Genomic DNA, 18,072 nt, shown 5'->3' on the forward strand with positions numbered 1-18,072 from the left:
TCACTACTGAAGCCCCTGCACAGAGGCACACTCACTGCACACACACCCTGCTCTCCCCAGGTGCTGCACCGTGGGCTCTGACCCATGGCCTGACTGCAGTAGCTGTACCCAAATAAATGTGCAACGACAGACAGCCCTAAGACAGTTAGGAAAGGAATTTTACAAGAACACAAGACAGATTGCCTTCTATTCCCTCTGTTTTACCATGTTTCCTCCTCCTCAAACTCTTCCCTTTCCCCATCTTACTTTCTCATTCAAGCATTACATAACAAACCTTGCATAATTCCAGAATTATCTTCCCAGCATTTCATAACAAGCCACATCGACCAAGGCTCTTTTCACATGTATCAAGTGGAAGCAAATTTTCACTAGCAACTTCTCCATCACCCATCTGGTAGATTTAATCTCAGTAAAGGAAGACTTAAAGAGCTATAATTATGACTTTTTGGGCAAGGCAGGGGCTAATTCAGTCCTATTTTGAGATCTTTCATGGGGCAAATTTCAGATGTTGAGAGTGATTTTTAGATTATAATTTCTGGAGGTAGCTTTCTCTTATTGTACATACTCTGCGTATATATATATATATCATACTGTGTCTGTAATATGATTTAAAACTGTAATATACCACAAATTTATCCACAGCTTGGTTCTTTTTCTGATTACCTCCTATTTTGAAAAAAAAAAAAAACATATGAATATATAGATGTCATTCTTTTGATGTTGAGTGTATGTGTTTTTAATCCATCAGAAATGTAACAGAAGATTGAATGAACACATAAATGTGTTTGAAAATACCTCTCCTAAGGCTTTGCACATTGTCTATGTCTCTGTAGCAACAACAGCAATGGTCTTTTACTAATGTATATATTTTTATACATTCAGTGAATTGTTTCTCCTTGCAGTAAAAGGCTCTGCTAAAGAAAATTTGGACATATATATTGTTGAATTACAACTGCTAGCCTCTATTTTTTCTGATTTGTATTACATTTAGAAAGATAAATGCAATATCTGATGTACACTTATAACAAAAAGTACATATTTTAAAATCATCTGAGCAAAAACTTACACAACTCTACTGCAAAATATTTAGAGCTAAATTTACTTAAATTACTCTCACTTTAAGTATGAATACCTTAATTTATTCCTTTTATATTCTCCAAAGGGTAATAAAAGGAATGTGGTAATCCATACAGAAACCAGTTTTAAGCTAACACATAGAAGCAGGAAAATGCTATGTGTTATCAGTATTCATAAAATCTGATCAGAATAACTTTGTTGGTAAAGGTTTCCTAGCAAAAAACCACCAACATAATATGAATAGAACCAGTCTTTGAAGATTTTGGCTCTCTGATTTCACTAACTTCCACATGGGGTTTCTTCTTGAGCCAACAGACTACAGAATAGAAATTCCAAAAATTAATTAAAATATTAATAGAATTGAAAAAAATAATCTGAATAAAGAAAAGGTGCTAAACACCACTGCTGAAATAGTTATGAAATGTATAAGAGGCTTAAGAGTCTTAATCTAATCATTAGGAAAACTTTATCAGATGAGTGTTAGTGATTAAAATTTCAAAAATTATAGCAAAGAAATGCAAAAGAACTTTAAAAATACATCTTTTATACTTAGGAAATTATAACAGTATGTTCACACAAAATTAGTTCAGGAATATTCCAGCAAATAATTTCTGTGTGCATTGGGGTTTTATTTTGTTTGTTTTCTGTAATTTGAAATTCCACTTGTGGGACCATCTGTTATCACACCATGTAATGGTTTGACAGATAATTCTCAATAACTGTGTTCTGATGTCAGTGGACTACAAAGTTTTCTGCAACAATGGAATTAGAACTTCTGTTGGAGAAAGGGTGCATGTCCTATAAGGAAATTTTTGAAAGTAGGAGAAAGAAACTTGAACACAATATCTTTAGAATTCAATATTTTTCATTCATTAGCCTTGAAAAAAATTTCAGGATTGTGAAAATGTTCCATTTTACAAGACACAATTCAATTACTTAGATTTCTATTTGATCAAAATATATACAGTATTTTGCTTCACTTACATCAAAAAAGTTTTACCTTTCTATTATATGAAAGTTTTGATATTGTTCCGGTGGTGTTTATGAAATTGATATTAATCGTTGTTGTGTAAGACTAAGTCAACAACCACCTACCTGCTCATGGTGGTTAAATTAAATCCTATCATTTAATCCATGCTGTTTTTATTCCATGTTTACACAAGGTTAATTCAATTGATACTGATCAAACTAGCTAGGGTGCTGCTGATAGGCTGATAGCACATGATCTGGGAGAGTTTGAGCATCCTCCTGAAGGTGATGAGCTCATTATGAGACCAGGATACAGCTTTGCCAATTGCTTTTGTGCAATTTTAAGATGATGATGTCAATAGACCTGGGGCAACTACAAGTCTGATGGACTCTGGATGTTTATCCTGTCACCTCTGCATCTCCCCTGCACCATCCTCTTGAGAGAAGAATGGGTTTAACTTGTGTGGTGTGATTGGGTTTTGGTTTTTGTCCTGCTTAGGCTTTAAGGAGATCAGTTATCCTCTATATCCAGCAAATTACAACATCACTATTTGCCTCAGTCTCCCCTTTCTGGATCCTTACACGTTTTCTCCCACACTTGAATCCATCCCTTTCTCTCCCATGAGCATAAAACGTGCTCTCATTTACTCCTTTGCCTTTGATCCCAGATTTGATACATCTGTACTCAAATAGGATTTTCCGATACTGTCTGTTGATTTTGGCTGGGACCAAGTAAATTTTCTTCACAGTAGCTGAAAAGGGGGCTGTGCTTTAGATTTGTGCTTGGAACAGCATTGATAGCACAGGGATGCTTTTGTTGTTGCTGAGCAGCTTTGCACCGAGTCAAGGTCTTTTCTGCTTCTCACTCCACTATACCAGGCAGGAGGCTGGCCAGGCACAGCAAGTTGTGAGGAGACACAGCCAGGACAGCAGACCCCAGCTGATGGGGAGATCCAGATGTCTTTTATGGTGCTGTCTGTCCGTGTTACCTGTCATGTCCAGTTGTCTTTGATATCTTGCTGAATAAGCATACCCTCAGCCAGTACCTGGGCAGTGGTCAAATAATGTGCTTCTAGCCTAACAGTGCAACTGCAGACCTTCTGTATGAGGTATATTGAATATTACTGTGCCTCCAGTTTTAATGCAAATAGAATGCTTTCTGATGCAGTTGAAGTACTGGATGCAAAAAAACAGCCATGCTTTCCTTTCCCCTAGTAGATTTCTTTCATAATGTTGATCAGAAACTACCATTTGTTTCTTTGGGGTTATTTCAGTAAGATAACACTTTCTGGGAGGGATGTGGTGCACTATATTTCCACCATGTTCCCACAAACAAAAATTACTGTCTGGCATACTGTGTAGAAATGTCACCTCTCTCCTGAGCATGGTACACGTGCTGCACAGCTATGTATCTTTGATAATGAGACCCCAGGAGCCTCTCCTGAGACGTGTATTTCAAAGCAAGAATATTTTCTTTTAAAACAGGCAGTAAAGTTATTACTTTTTAGATAATGGCCACTGGTACAAATCCTCAGCAGACAGGAGTTTCATTCAGCATAAGGGAGTTAAAATCCACATATATTGCCAGCAAGATGCAAGCCTTGATCTCAAAGGCTTTAAATTATGCTGCAGTTGCAGCCTGCTTATTTGCTGAAGTTTTGCAGATAACAAGTCAAGGTTTACAGGGCAAGGATAGGTTGTTAGATCGATTGACTCTTTAGTCTAGTGTTTTAGACACTGATTGCTCAAAGCTCATAGGCTTAATTCTCTAGTTGTGTTGAATAGTATCAGGATGACATGCAGAAATAGTGCAGGGAAGCAGGTTTTCTTTCTCATCTCCCTCTCCTACAAGGTGATTTTCCTTTAATCTGTTTTCTCACTCCTAGTTTGGAAAGTGTGTGTTTTGGAAATATAAGTGTAGAAGGATTTGGAAATGACTGTGACATTTGATGGGAAAGGCTAATAATCACTAAATTACCACTTCAGAAAGATGACCAGAAAGATGATGATCAGAAAGCTCTCTCCCTCTAGTAATTTCAGAAATCATTGCTATATTTTGCAAGAGATTTAATTTTCTACATTTGTAGGTGAGATTTGAGCACGTTCTGAGAAATGCCTGGGTTACTCTGGAACCAGTGAAATTTAGAGAGGTGATAATCACGGGGCTGCTCAGGCTGGAGTAATCCTGAGATAGTCCATAGTTAAAATATCAGGGAGCAATGATTTCAAGCAGGGAAGCATCCATCTACTTAGACACATCCTGTATTATACAACATAGTTAAGCAGGACCTTTTGATATTGAAGAAATTAATTTGAAGACCTCAGTGCTACTTAATCCATGCTTGGAAACTTAATTAATGCATTTAAGTTTGCCCGGTATTTCTATTGAAATGTCTGATTTGCTAACATTTCTGAGATTTTGTCAAAATGGCTACAGCCCACAACAAATATAGGATATGAAAACGTATAAAAGCTGCTGTTAATAACTGAAAAATAGTGCATGAGACACTGGAAAGGAAAATTAACTTGTAATTAGAACAGTTAAAATATTATACTCAATGAATGATTGAATAAAGTGCATTAGCAAGATAAAGGCAGCTGCAGAGTGTGCATCACAGTTGGGAGAGAGTATTGGGGGAACCCAACATTTTGCTTTGCCCACTAATTAGTAACGTTAAAAAAAGAGGGAATCAAGCTTATATCAAATTAATCAAGAGACTGAGTTGATCAGAAGTACACGGAACTGTGGCAAGAACTAGTATTAATCAATAACATATTCTGGAATAATGCTAGACATTGGAAAATGAGGGCATTGCAGGACTATATATCAAGGTCTGCAATCATCAGTGAACATGTAATGGGAGATCTTGTACCAGCTGAAGCCCTGAGAGGAGTAACCAACCTGAAAGCATTCACTGTAATACCTTATTGCAATGTATTTTATAGTACATGAATTCACACATCACCACAGTAGAGCAAAATAGTTTATTAGTTCATTTACTGAGATCAGCAAGGATCATCAGTATGCAGTTCCTACAGTGCACAAGAAATCTTACTTTCCATAACCAATCCTCAGGTAGTTTATTGACCACAGTTCATCAAGAAATAAGAGACAGAGACAGCACAGAGTTTGTTTAAAGGATGATGCATTTCTTCATCCCTTTGCCTAAAGGGCATCTCCTAGTGAAGCCCATTTTATTACCTCAGTAGAATAAGTGGTTTATGACTGAGGCTTTTTTGCTGAATATATCCATGCTAGACAATATCAACCCTGTAAATGTATTACACTTGGAAGTTTTAATGTCCTTTCTCTTGCAACTCAAATGACTCTGTTAAGTTTGGAGGCTGCTTGGATGATGACAACCCACAATCACTGTAGCATACAATATAAAATGTTACAGGTCTCTAAAATTTTCTTTATTTTTTTTCATACAAAGTTTGTCATGTAGCCCTCAGTTATATTGCATAAGTCAAGACAATTTTTTCTCTAAAGTAACAAAAGTTTAGCATCTCAAGGGTATTGTCCAGATGGTATTTTGGTACAAGGAAATTTTCGAATCACTGGTTATGTGTTGAATGGTTCTTTTCACAAGATGTCCTGACTAGGCTTTCTCACTGGGCAAGAGAGCTTTTCTGCAGTATGTAAAGTAAGGCCCATGTGATAGAAGACTGATATCTTAGAATAACTCTTCCCAGATTTTCACAATATTTAAAAAAATAAGGGAAGAATTTAGTAAGATTTTATTCTTTTCCTCTTTTTTTTTTTTTTTTTTTTTTTGTTTTCCACTTAATATTTTGATTTTCCAATTTTCATTTTCATTTTCTAATTCTAGACTTCTGTAACAGAAAATTTCCGAACTTCAGAGGGAATTATTATTGTTGCAGTTACTACAAAAGTGAATTAACGAAATAGTTATTAATCAAATTCCAAACTCTTAAATCATAAATTTCCATTAATTTAGGAATTAAGAGATACAGCCGAGGTGCTTTATTTTATCATTGCTGCCTAAGGGACAGTTAAGAGACAGATTATATCCCAGTGAACCCATGGCTCCTGTCCTTCAAGGTGGTGATCAGCAGTGGTGTTTCCTGGCCTCAGAGGAGCTAAAATTTTAGCTACCCTGTATACTGACCTGCTGAACCACTGGCTCGGGGTGACAGATTGCTGTCAGTTTTTCATGTTATGTCAAAGCTAAGTATGTCACTTCCACCACAACAAACGAAATGTTTCTGTTAAAAGATATCAAAAAGTTTCAGTTGAAAATTATGTAGATTCTATTTAACATCTCACAAAAAAACCCTAACTCAGGCTCAGCTCTCATTGTAACAGCCTGTGGCTCCACAGTAAAGGAAAATAAACATCTGAGACACTATTATAAGCAGAGGTTAGTAATGATGAAAATTTATAAATAAATGTTAACAATTGTAATTTTATTTTGTGACTCATATATATATATATACAGGAATCTGAACCACAGAGTTAAGTTACTCTGTTCTTTTGTGTTATTTTTCATAGTATTTTTTAAATTGAAATATAGCTAAAAACATATGATGGGTTCAGAGAAGCATCTCTGAACTTGCAAAAGAGGCTGGATGGAAACTCAGTTCAATACTTCTGAGTTCGTGTCACTCTTGCCTGGTAGGTGAAACATTTTTTGAGACTTCTTGTTTACCAGAAAAGTGAGAATCTGTGCCTTGAGGGAACTCCTTTTACCAGGTAATTTTTTTACACTGACCATGTTCTGCATTGCACAGATTAGATAAATAAACATCCCTTCAGGATTGGATATTTCCATTCAGGAAACAAAAAGCATACTTTTTTTCATGTTTCTTTCTAGATTTCATAAATTATAAAACTTTTTATAATTGCTAACACAAATTAAAAAAAAACCAACTTTGAACACTTTTCATAATGTTACCATTTTTATTTCAGTGAAAATTGATCATCAATTTAAATCATATTTGGTTTATACAAAGAATGAAAAAAAGTTTGTTTAGTTTTAAAGTCAAACACTATTTCTAAAATATGTTTTAAATATATGTAGCCAGATGTCTATGCAGGTATGCAGACAGTGAATATCAGGGTGAAATCAGCTTTGCAGTAAGAAGCTGCATTGGAGGGACACAGTCACACCATCTGTGAAGCTGTTGTACTTCAGACTGCACGTCTAAAGATGCTGAGCTAAACCTAAAACTGAGAAGCTTTAGAAGTCACCAGCTTTTTTCTCCTGCATCTTTTCAGCTGTTCATAAGCCTAAGTTATGCATGAGAGACTTTGGGCCTTTCTATGCCAGTGCATTCTTCTGTGATGTTACCATCATAATTTTAGATTTCCAAGATAGGAGAAAAATGCCTGTGTCACTGGTGTCTCTGTATTTAGCTTCCTGTATTGCAGAAATCGAGAAATTAATGAGATTTTCAAGATCTCGAGTAGCCTTGTACTGTCTTAATATCAGATGGATAGAAAATATTTCTTTTGATTGAAATTTATGAAACAATTTTTATATGTAAGTGGAGTTGTAGCTCTGTTGTGAGAGTAAGAGAGACTTACCTAAAATTTTGGAAGAGCATTTACAACTCTGGCAGATTTCCATAATATACATATTTCTTATGGCTTTGTCTTCTTTGTGATATGAATGCCACACAGACTTGAACTCTGAATTTGATTTGGGCTGCATATTGACATAGAATATATATGGACAATATCAGGAGTGCTTTGCTGTTAAGACTTCTGTTGTTATTTTAGTCTAACATCTCCTCTGAAACAGAAAAAAAAGAATTTCAGAGTTTCTGCTAAACATTCATTGATAAATGTCAAAGGGTTATAACTCATTTCTTTTGCATAAGTCTTTTTGACTGAAATTAATTATAGAAATTTTATGGTGAAATGTCCGTAGGGATAGGAAATTGTATTTGGGGTTTTCTTAAGTAGCTTAAAAAGAGAGGTCAATATTTATTCCAATCTTTGACCACAAATAGATTGTTTTACTTTGTGTTTGGTTGGTTTGTTTCTTTGTTTGTTTTTTTAAAAAATGGATTGGAAGTATCTTCACTTTAGCTGGGAACCTATATATGAGTGAAGCTATTGCACATCACTAGGCAACAGAGCAGAATTTCCTCTAAAACATGCACAAGCATTTAACATTTACTTTGATTATCTTTCTATAAAGACAACTATTAAGAAAACAAATGTATTTCTGCTTTTTTGAGTCAAGATATTAGATTAAATTTTTGAAGGGACCAAATTTTTAGTCCATTTTAAGAAAAGTTTTCTTTTTCTTGATAATCCAAAAAGCATAATTTTCATGGAATAGCTAAAAAGAAAGAAAAAAATTCCCACAAAATGGAACAGGAGCTTTATGCTTCTTTTAAGAACTGTAGGAGAAAGGTAAATCAGAAAAATTATGAATCATCATGAACAATGAACATAACAGTCAATCCAATCTAAAAGAACAATGAGAGTTACACTGAATGGTCATGTGTGTAGAGATATAAAAAGGCCTGGCTGTATCTTATTGCTCCTAAATGACACCACTTTTTTAATGGCTGTTATGGAAACCAGAAGTGTGACAATCTTTGAGGACTTATGTTGCCTATTGAGTCTGAAAAATCACCACTCTCTCTTGTATCAAAGAAAATTTTCTAGCAAAGAGTAGAACATTTCAACCTTTAGACTCAAAGATGGGCCTTTTTTGGGAGTTACTTGTAAAATGGTATTTTAAAGAATTATTTTATTATGTACTAAATTCAAAACTCAAATACACTTGAATTTCTGAGCCTTGAAACTTCTTTTCCAGAAATTGTTTTATTTGTAACTTCCCTTCAATGACCTAAGCTTTACTTCTTTTCATCTTCATTTTTCTCTTGCATTGGTTATTCTATATGGTAAAAAAGATTCTTCAGCTTAAACATTCAGTTTCATTTTACAACTGGCTTTTATACAAATGATTTATAATTTGTATGTTTTCAGAATGTATATCTTAAACCTAAAAGGAACCCATGGTACATATGCTATGTGGGTGTACCATATCCTCATAGGAATCAGTGGAGTTATATGAATCTGCTTATGCTGCATAAGTGTAATTGTGACAAATTTATCACAAATAAAATTTATGGAGGGGATTATGTAGAATTATGGTGAGAATTAAGGGAGTTTTTGCTTGTGCATATGTGAATAAAATATGACATTTTATGCTGAACTTGTTGAACTGAAAATTGGAACGCATGTTTTTAGCCAAACAAGGACAAAATATTGCTAATAATTGAATTTGAGGAAAGAAATATGTATTTTCAATTGCTTTCCTATTGTACTGAAGTCATAAACTTCATGTTTTTTGTCTTGCAACTGCCTTAATGTTGCAAAAAGTGTGTGCAGTATGGGTTGCATGGTAAAGCAAACACTGTTTTGTGACAGCAGAAAGGGTTCTTTCTGATGGTGTGAAATTATTATGAAGATTTACAATTAAAAATAATAATTTCAGTCATTCCCCGGATCTTTCATTCTCTCTTCCTGTGAGTAATCTTTCCTAGAGAATTTCCATACTAATAATATTGCTTTCCTTAATATTTGTGGGTCATAAGATACTTAATATATTCCTGAACTATAATCACTTCTAATTCTAAAACCTGCGTTTGCAACCCTTTTACTTTAATTGAAAAAGATGACACAAAATACACCAGAAATCTGTTATTTTTCAATATCTGGAAGTTAAAAATAAACATTGAGAGAGAAACACAGACAAACGATTTTGTTGATTTTTAGGCATCTTAGAAACGTGTTAAAGATGGGAAAAGTGAGATGAACAGTCTTTTTCCTTCCAACTCAGATAGTCACGTATTGATTTTTTTCCCTTTTCCTCTTGCTTAATTTTTTCCTTTCCCATTTGTCAAGTGCACATTCTGAATGTCAGTTAGAAATCTGCAGTGTTTGTTTGAGATTAGTCTGTGCTAAGAAATGTGAATACTGAATTATCTTCTAAGTACATCGGAATTTGAAGTTTAGAGAAAGTGATATAATACTCATGTACTGTCCATCATGCTAAGTAAACTTAACACATAATCTTTCTCATCAAACACTCCTTTTTATGCAGGAGCATGTACAGTGATTGCTGGAGAGCCATCTTTGTTTTAACAGTGTGGGCCTTTTTGCTTTCCAACGGGGAACAATTTGTTCTAGCAGATCCTAAATTTATTTTCATAAATATAAATCAAAGCAATTGATTTCCTAACAAAGTATACTGTGATTTTAGGAATAGCAATTAAGTGTTCAGTCCACCTCCTTTCCTAGCTTGTCTGTTCATTTATTTTTACTTAGAATCCTGAATGTTTATAAGGTTTATTTAGAAACATGCAACAAAAACATTCTCTCGCCTCCTTTCTACCGGATTTGGGTACTTAATGGAAGTTTAATATCACAGTGTCATAGGAGAGTTCAAGCTGGAAGGGACCCCAGGAGGTTCAAATTCCTACACAAGGCAAGTCAGCTGAGAGATCAGATCAGATTGCTCAAGGCTTTATCCAGCTGTGTCTTGAAGATTTCCAAAGAGGGAGACTGCACAACTTCTCAGGGCAACCTGTTCCAGTGTTTCACTATTCTCATACTGAAAAAGTTTTCGTTGCACTCAGTCTAAACCTTTCTTGTTTTAACTTTCATCTATTTCTTTTCTTCTTCCCACTGCGAAGATTCTGTTTCCACCTGGTAAATGACCTCCTCATAGATGCTGGCACTAGTTGGCTCTAAAGTTGTTTCTTCTTCAGGCTAAACAAATCCTCTCTATCCTCTCTACACAGGGCAGGTGTTCCTTTTGAATCCTTAGGAATTTACTCTTATATTCACAAATTTCTGAAAATGAGAGGATGGTCTTGCAAACCCAATAGCCAGCTCTCTAAGCACCAGTGGAAGCAGCCCATCTGGACTTGTGCTCAACCTACACTAAACAAATGCAGTGATAAAAAGTTTTCCTCTTGCCTTTGACAGACAGTTACATCAAGCTTATTTTCAAACAGCTTCATATTCTTCAATTGAGTAATGACTTCTGATTTTCCCCATTAGGATAATAACGTACCTGCTTTTCATGTATGTCTAGAAATGTGTAAAAAATGTAGCTATTACTGACAACTGTTCCTTTTCCTTGTCAGATATATGCTTTATAATCAGAAAAATATTTGGTTGTTGAGGAAAAGATTAATAGAAAAAAATTTTACTTTCTTTAATTTTAGGTACACTGTTGTGTTTCATTACTTTAAAAATTCCTGCTTTCAGGCTGCTCACTGTCACACTCACCCTCTTTTAAAAAAAATGCAATAATGAAGTTCCAAAGTACTTTTATTGAACTGGAATGAGGACAATAAAAAGACTGAAAATATCTCTACTCAGTTGTGACTTAGTCTATCTCCTTTATTTAGATATAAAATGCAAATTATTACAACTATGCAATTGTTAATTATTAGGTTTTTTTAAACTTGGATTGCGTTTAGATACAAAATTGCCGGTTCTGAAAAGGAAAATACGGAATATCAGCTACATATTTGAATTTCCAAACTTGGGAAATAATTACCTTTTTTTTTCTTTTTTAAATTTAATTATTTGAGGTCCTTGTGTTGAAACTAGGTAAGGTACTCTGTGCTACTTATTTATTTAAGAGAAAGCTTTCAGTAGAAATGGATAGGACAGAGCTTAAATGTTTCTTACTAAGACTGAAATCTCTAGTGAAACAAGATAAGTGCTCTTGAACCTGATAAGCTCCTCTGTGGATGAGAAGAGAGGACCTTGGCTTCCCTCTTTTAGAACTCCTCATATTTCCAATCTACTTCTTTAACAAACTTAGACAAGTACAGAGAGTGACATGGACTGAAGTACATCAGAATGATGATAACATACAAGCAACAACTTTAATTGGCCTCTTATGGGCCACTTACTATTTGGAATAGGTGGTGGAAATGAAGTATATGCTGAGGCATTACTTCAACTGTAAACAGGCATTTTCAAGAATAGTTATTAGTGAAACAGAGATGGTTTCTTTGTGTGAATGCCACTGGTGCACGAGGAAACCTGTATAGCTCTATCTTGTATAGCCACCTGCTGAATTTCTGAAACCACCCCACTATTGTTATAAAATGTGTCACAGCCTTTGGAGTGCAGAAACCAGCCCAGATGGATGTGTCTGGGGCTTGTGCTTTACAGTGGTGTACACACAGTGTTGTCTGATTACAGGAAGAGCATTCTTCTCTTGGCTTCTACAATACTTCTCACACATTAGGCTTTTATGATCTTGTTAATAGAAGGCCTTATTGCACTTTCTCTTCAGATGGACGACTTCAGTAGACATCTAACACTGCTCCTTTGTTCAATGTTGAAAGTACTTTGGGGCATAATTCACCTTCAGAACTTTGGGCTTCTCATAAGTTCTACAGTTGAGTGAGATGTTGATGAATCATTTCTTTAGTTTGTTAGACAGATGACATTTGATTCAGGAACTAGAGGAGTCTTTTTCTGTTGACCTTTAATACTCTCTCTATTTCATTGCCCTACAAGTATTTGTACTCCAGTATTTATAGGAATCTATACTGACTTAGTACTGTAATGCTTTTTTTGTGTCAGACTTCAGCTGAGCACATAAGTATTGCCATCTAAGCAGTAATATTAATCATTACATGCACTTCTTCATAATTCTCTTTAATAAATCTTGTTAACAATTAATGTGGTTCTTTTGATAACTCCGAGATAAGCTAGGAAAGATTTAATAACTTTTCTCCAAATGACCTACCAAGGTCTCAAAATCTATTATAATAATTAATGTTTAACTGTGAAGTTGAGCATATTTCACATATTTTTTTTTTAATGTGTGCTTCTGATAAATATTGTTTACAATACCAGTGATTAATCAGTGTTATAACTACATGTCCATATGCATAAAGGAGAAACACCCCTAGTGAATTTAAATTTTGGTATTATTGGAGCTAGACAAGAGAAACTGTGAGCAGTGTATGAGGTAAAGGGCAAGAATGTTTGGTAGAAGTGCCTCTGAAGCAAATCTGACATATTCACAGTGATGCATTTTTATCTCTAGGGCTGCAGTTTCACCATTATGATGATATAGGATGCATTTTAAGACTGAGTTCATAGAAATGTACGAATGTGATGTGGTTTTCCAAACAGAGCTTCTTTTAGTGGTACTGCTCATCATATTGCTAATATAATTTTTCTATTGAGAAGGACTCCTAACTTAGCGTTATATTGTCGTGCCAGCCCAAAAAAGTATTTCCTTAACCTAATCTTCATTTTAGATTCAAAACTATCTAGGTAAAAATATATCACCCTTCATATTGTAGGTAAAGTTACATCACTTACGTAGTTTCTTATTCTGGAAAAGAACTAATATATGACAAATACCAATAAATACTGTTCTCTAGTCATTCCAGTATGAAAATTTTGAATGTCACTAGCTTTAAAATGTATATGAATAATTATTCTTTTGTAAAAGAACTGTGATTTTCCTTAGGTATTTTGCACGATGTTAGTCTTCCACAGTAAGTACTGCACTGATGATAGAATATTCCTAATAATTTTCCTGTGTTTGAGATTCCAGTACTGAATTTGAAACTTTGTTCTTTATTTTATAAAATAAATAAAAATAGAATAGAATAGAATAAAATAAATAAAATAAAATAAAATAAAATAAAATAAAATATTGCCTGTAGAAAGATTTCTTATACACATCTCTCCTCCTTTGAGGAATGTAAATGCCTCTGGGAGTATTGCTACATCCAGCTGGAAGGTAGAATATGACTTAGAATTAAACCTAGTGTCATCATGTAGCAGTTTTTCTTTATCAGAACCCTAAAGGACTTGCGAGTCTGCAAGAAAAATCTTGTCTAAAAAATTAATTTCAGTACTGTAATTATTTGCCAATAGAATCTTCCCTGGAAATTTTTAACCCCAGAATATGAAACATCCACTTACAAAACATATGTATTAAAATTGTCAAAATCTAATTACTCTGTGATGGGAGGGGTTGGGGACTTCATGAATGGTTTTCATAGTGTCCCATAATCCTTCAAAAAACCTCTCACACACATGAATAATCACACGATTAAGAACACACTACTCACATTAGGTGAAAGAGCTAAAACAAAAAGAAACCTGAAGTGCTCAATTTTCTTTTCTGTAATTTTTAAAAGCAAACACTATTTCAGAAGTACTATAATTATTAATACATTTTTGCTATTTTTTATTTCCTTAATTTCCTTATGTGTCCTTCCTAATTTGCTTCACGTGCTTTTATTGTGAGGCTATCTGACTAAAATGGTGCTTTTAAGGTATGATAGTTGCTAATCAAAACCATAAAATTATTTGCACCATGGTTCTACCTATAGATCTCACAAATGTTCCTGGTCCTGTAACAAGAATACATAGCATGCATACAATTAAAATGCAGTTAATTTCTTTCTCCAAAAGAAGTTAAAATGTACAGGAGCCTTAGATTTTCATTATGGAAAGCATTCTAATGTTATGTCTCAAAAAAATATAATTACATTTCCAGAAGTTTCCTTATAGCAGTCATAGTTTGTGTTTGTAAAATCTGTAATTCTGAGAGAAATTAAAGCCTTGTATTCAACCCCTACTGTATTAAAAAACACTCATGTTTGGATGCTGTCTGAAATTTTGGGTATAACCAGTGATTAGGTAAAATTGTGTGTCAATTCCAGTAATTCTTTAGGAAGCCACTCAACCAGTCTACCATGCTCTCTATCTTGAGGCATGTGCAGCCTTGGTAAATCTCACCAGAAAGTGGGAAACAACGTGTCTGTGATGCTCTGCAAGTCCTAAGCAATCATATTCAGTATTCTTTAAACTAAAGTTTTAATTCTAAAAGCAACTCATTTAACAGTGATGAGGATATGCTAAGGATATATTTCCGGTGATGTTTGGAGAAGTTTGTATTTTCTTTTCAATAAATAAAGCAAATGATTTCTACCTAAATAATAACTAGTGGCATAAGACTTACTAAAGACATTTTCCTCTTTTCATCCTGAAAGGCCAATGTGGCTGGAGAGGTCTTCTCTCTATCTTCTTTATTTTGGAGAAAGAAAGGAAATATTCCTTGTTAAAGAGATAGGTATGATTGTACGTTATTAAATTTCTCTTTATGGAAGAGAGAATGTTCTTAGCAAGAAATATGTTTCAATTTTCCTACATTTATTTATTTATTTATTTATTTATGTAATCTATTCCTTGACTTTATAATTTTTTTTTTCCTTATAACCCAGACATTCCATGTAAAGTTGATCAGATACAAAATCAAGTAAGATTACCAATCCTTTGGGGACTGTAAATTCTCCCTTACTGTAATGATTCTGTGTTGATATTTTAGAAGTGTCTTATTTGAAAGTAATTCTAGTGGTATTTGGAACAATAGTGCAGTGAATTAAAATATTTTGTGGCAAATACATAAGTGGCCAGTATGCCTTTTGGGTAAAGCTTAGCAACTTGTCTAGTCTTCTGAAAAATATAACTTCTAGCAGTGAAGCATATTATCAAGCAATGGAGCACATGGTCTAAGTCAGCTGCATCATGTATGACCATGAACAAGAGGATACAGAAGAAAAGCAGATTTTTAATCTTATTTGAGAAATACCAGAATCTGAAATTCTGCTTGCTCTTTAGGGTCAAATACAGATTACTGTGAATCTGAATCATGCTTACTGTTAACTCATGTTTCATTCCTCCTACTCATATGCCTTTGCTTCCTGAAATATTGTTTTGTAGCGTTAAGGTTTGTTGTGTGACATTCTGTCCTTTCTTCCATTCAACTGATGTGTCAAGGCATTATGAAAACAAAGAGAGAACTGGCTGCTGAAACCTTTTCTACAATATATTCAGTGTATTTCAGCAAACTTTGGATCAAAGCATCTGGGTAAGGAAAGAATCAGAGTAATTTTTAACAGTAGTCCATTTCATGGACTGATGATGTATATATGAAGGATGTGTATCTTCTCTTGGAGTGCACCTTCTAAACTACCCTGAAGTCAGAAAATGTGCTGTCTCCTACCTGCAGAAGGAAAAGGATGAAGCATGGTAGTTGTAAGAGAATATCCTGAGTTTAGCAGAAAGCACTCAGCAGTCAGTGTCTGAGAAGCCACTAACTTAGTTTCTGAGGGCTTTATGCAACGTTTGCACATTGCATTCTTTGGGGGTTTACACTCTCTTTCTGCTCTGGATTAGTTTCCCTGAGTCTTTGTTGGGCTGTCCTGAATCAGTTTCTGTGTGGCAAGGCAATGCCATGTGTCTCCAAGCCAATAAAGAGGGTGCTGGGGCATGACTCTTTTGCAGGTAACTTCATTATATTCTTATGTTTACTTTCAGCTGAAATTAAATATTAAAATATGTCTTCAGAATTATGTTTTCTGCCCTACTAGAGTGGAAAGTGAACTGTGAATATAAAATATTAAATCAGTACTGTTCATTTGTGGGTAGGAGGTCAGAAGGAAAAAAAAAGAGTACAGTATTTAAGAAACTTTTCTGTTTTAAATACACATTCGCAAATGAATGAGATAGTAAAGTGGCATTTGCCTTTCTTTATAAAAAGAGGTATTGTATAATAAACACTTTTTTCTTCCCTGTTCTCATTGGAAATTAGTGTGAGACTGTATGGGATTTACAATTTAAATTAATCTATTCTTAATGTACAGACCTGAACATGGAAATAGACATAACTAAGGCACACAAGAATAGATGGTCTCCATAGTTTTCTAAGATTCATATATCTGTCCAGGTAAGCTGACTTTATATTCCCATTTCTCTGTACACAAGATTAAATCAAAAAAATTTTTTTAAGGTACCTGAGTATTTTGAAGTGCAGAAAGCTTCTTCCATCTTATTTGTGGATAAGAAACAAAATATTGTTTAATTTTATCATTGCATTATAGTCTTATAGTTTAATAAAGTTATTAAATGCTAATTCATCATTACAATAAGCAACACTGTTTTCAAAGTAGTTCTAGACCATTGTTAAAGTACAGTAAATTTATGTAATTGCCTTAGTAGAAACTGATATTTTGTTTAATTTAATATCAGTTTACTACTACACTATTATTTTTTAAACCTAAAGTTGGAACACTGCTCTTATAGATTTTGAAATACCTAATTCCTCCAGAGATGAGAATAACATAAAAATATTATAAAGAAATAAAATTCCAAACTCGCTCATAAAATGAACTATATGTTAAAGTTATTTTAAAACTTATTTTAAAAAGGGAAGACAGTGATATTAATCACTAACACTGTAGTTTCATTTCTGCTTTCATATCAGGGTGATCAATGTTAGTAATTCCATTGTAAAACTCAAATAGAGAAATTTCATTATGGCTTCAGAGGCCCAGTTATGGGGAGTGAACAGTATGGGAATATAACGTGGAATTCGATTATTTGTGCTACAATAAATTTCCTAAGCTCAAGCACTCCTGCAATGTTATAGTCGTTTTGGTACTGAGCACTTGCAGTATCATTGGAAAACTCCACCCACTTTAGAAGACCTCGTCTTTGCTGGGAGTCTCATCTCTTGCTTTGATACACTGACTTTTGCAAACAAATGAGGAAAGATTTAACTGTGTAATTCACAATGACATATTTTGGTTTTCTCTTGTTGTAGTTTTCATGAGCTGTAATTAGTTCTGTCATTAATCAAATTTGAAATTTAAAAAAGAAAAAAAGAGATTTTCCCAATATTTTATGGATATTAATGGAGAGATTATGGTCCAGTTGGTTGGGTCTTGTGTCATTTGTTAAGGAAATGCAGACAAATTCAGTACTGGAGTAGGGCTCAAAAAGATTTCTTTTGTAAAGGACTATCACAGTAATTTACTAAGAACAATTGCTCCGTTATTCCTCTTCTATCTTTTCCTTTATCCAAAATTGTTGAATTCAAAAAAATCTTTTAGATAAATGTTAACTGAAAACAAGTTAAAAGTGTAACAGCTAGAAGTGTAAAAACATCTGGAGTTCGAAAAGAACTCAGCTCTAATTTT

This window comes from Sturnus vulgaris, chromosome 1 (assembly GCF_052056855.1).
Source record: "Sturnus vulgaris isolate bStuVul1 chromosome 1, bStuVul1.hap1, whole genome shotgun sequence".
Taxonomy (NCBI): domain Eukaryota; kingdom Metazoa; phylum Chordata; class Aves; order Passeriformes; family Sturnidae; genus Sturnus; species Sturnus vulgaris.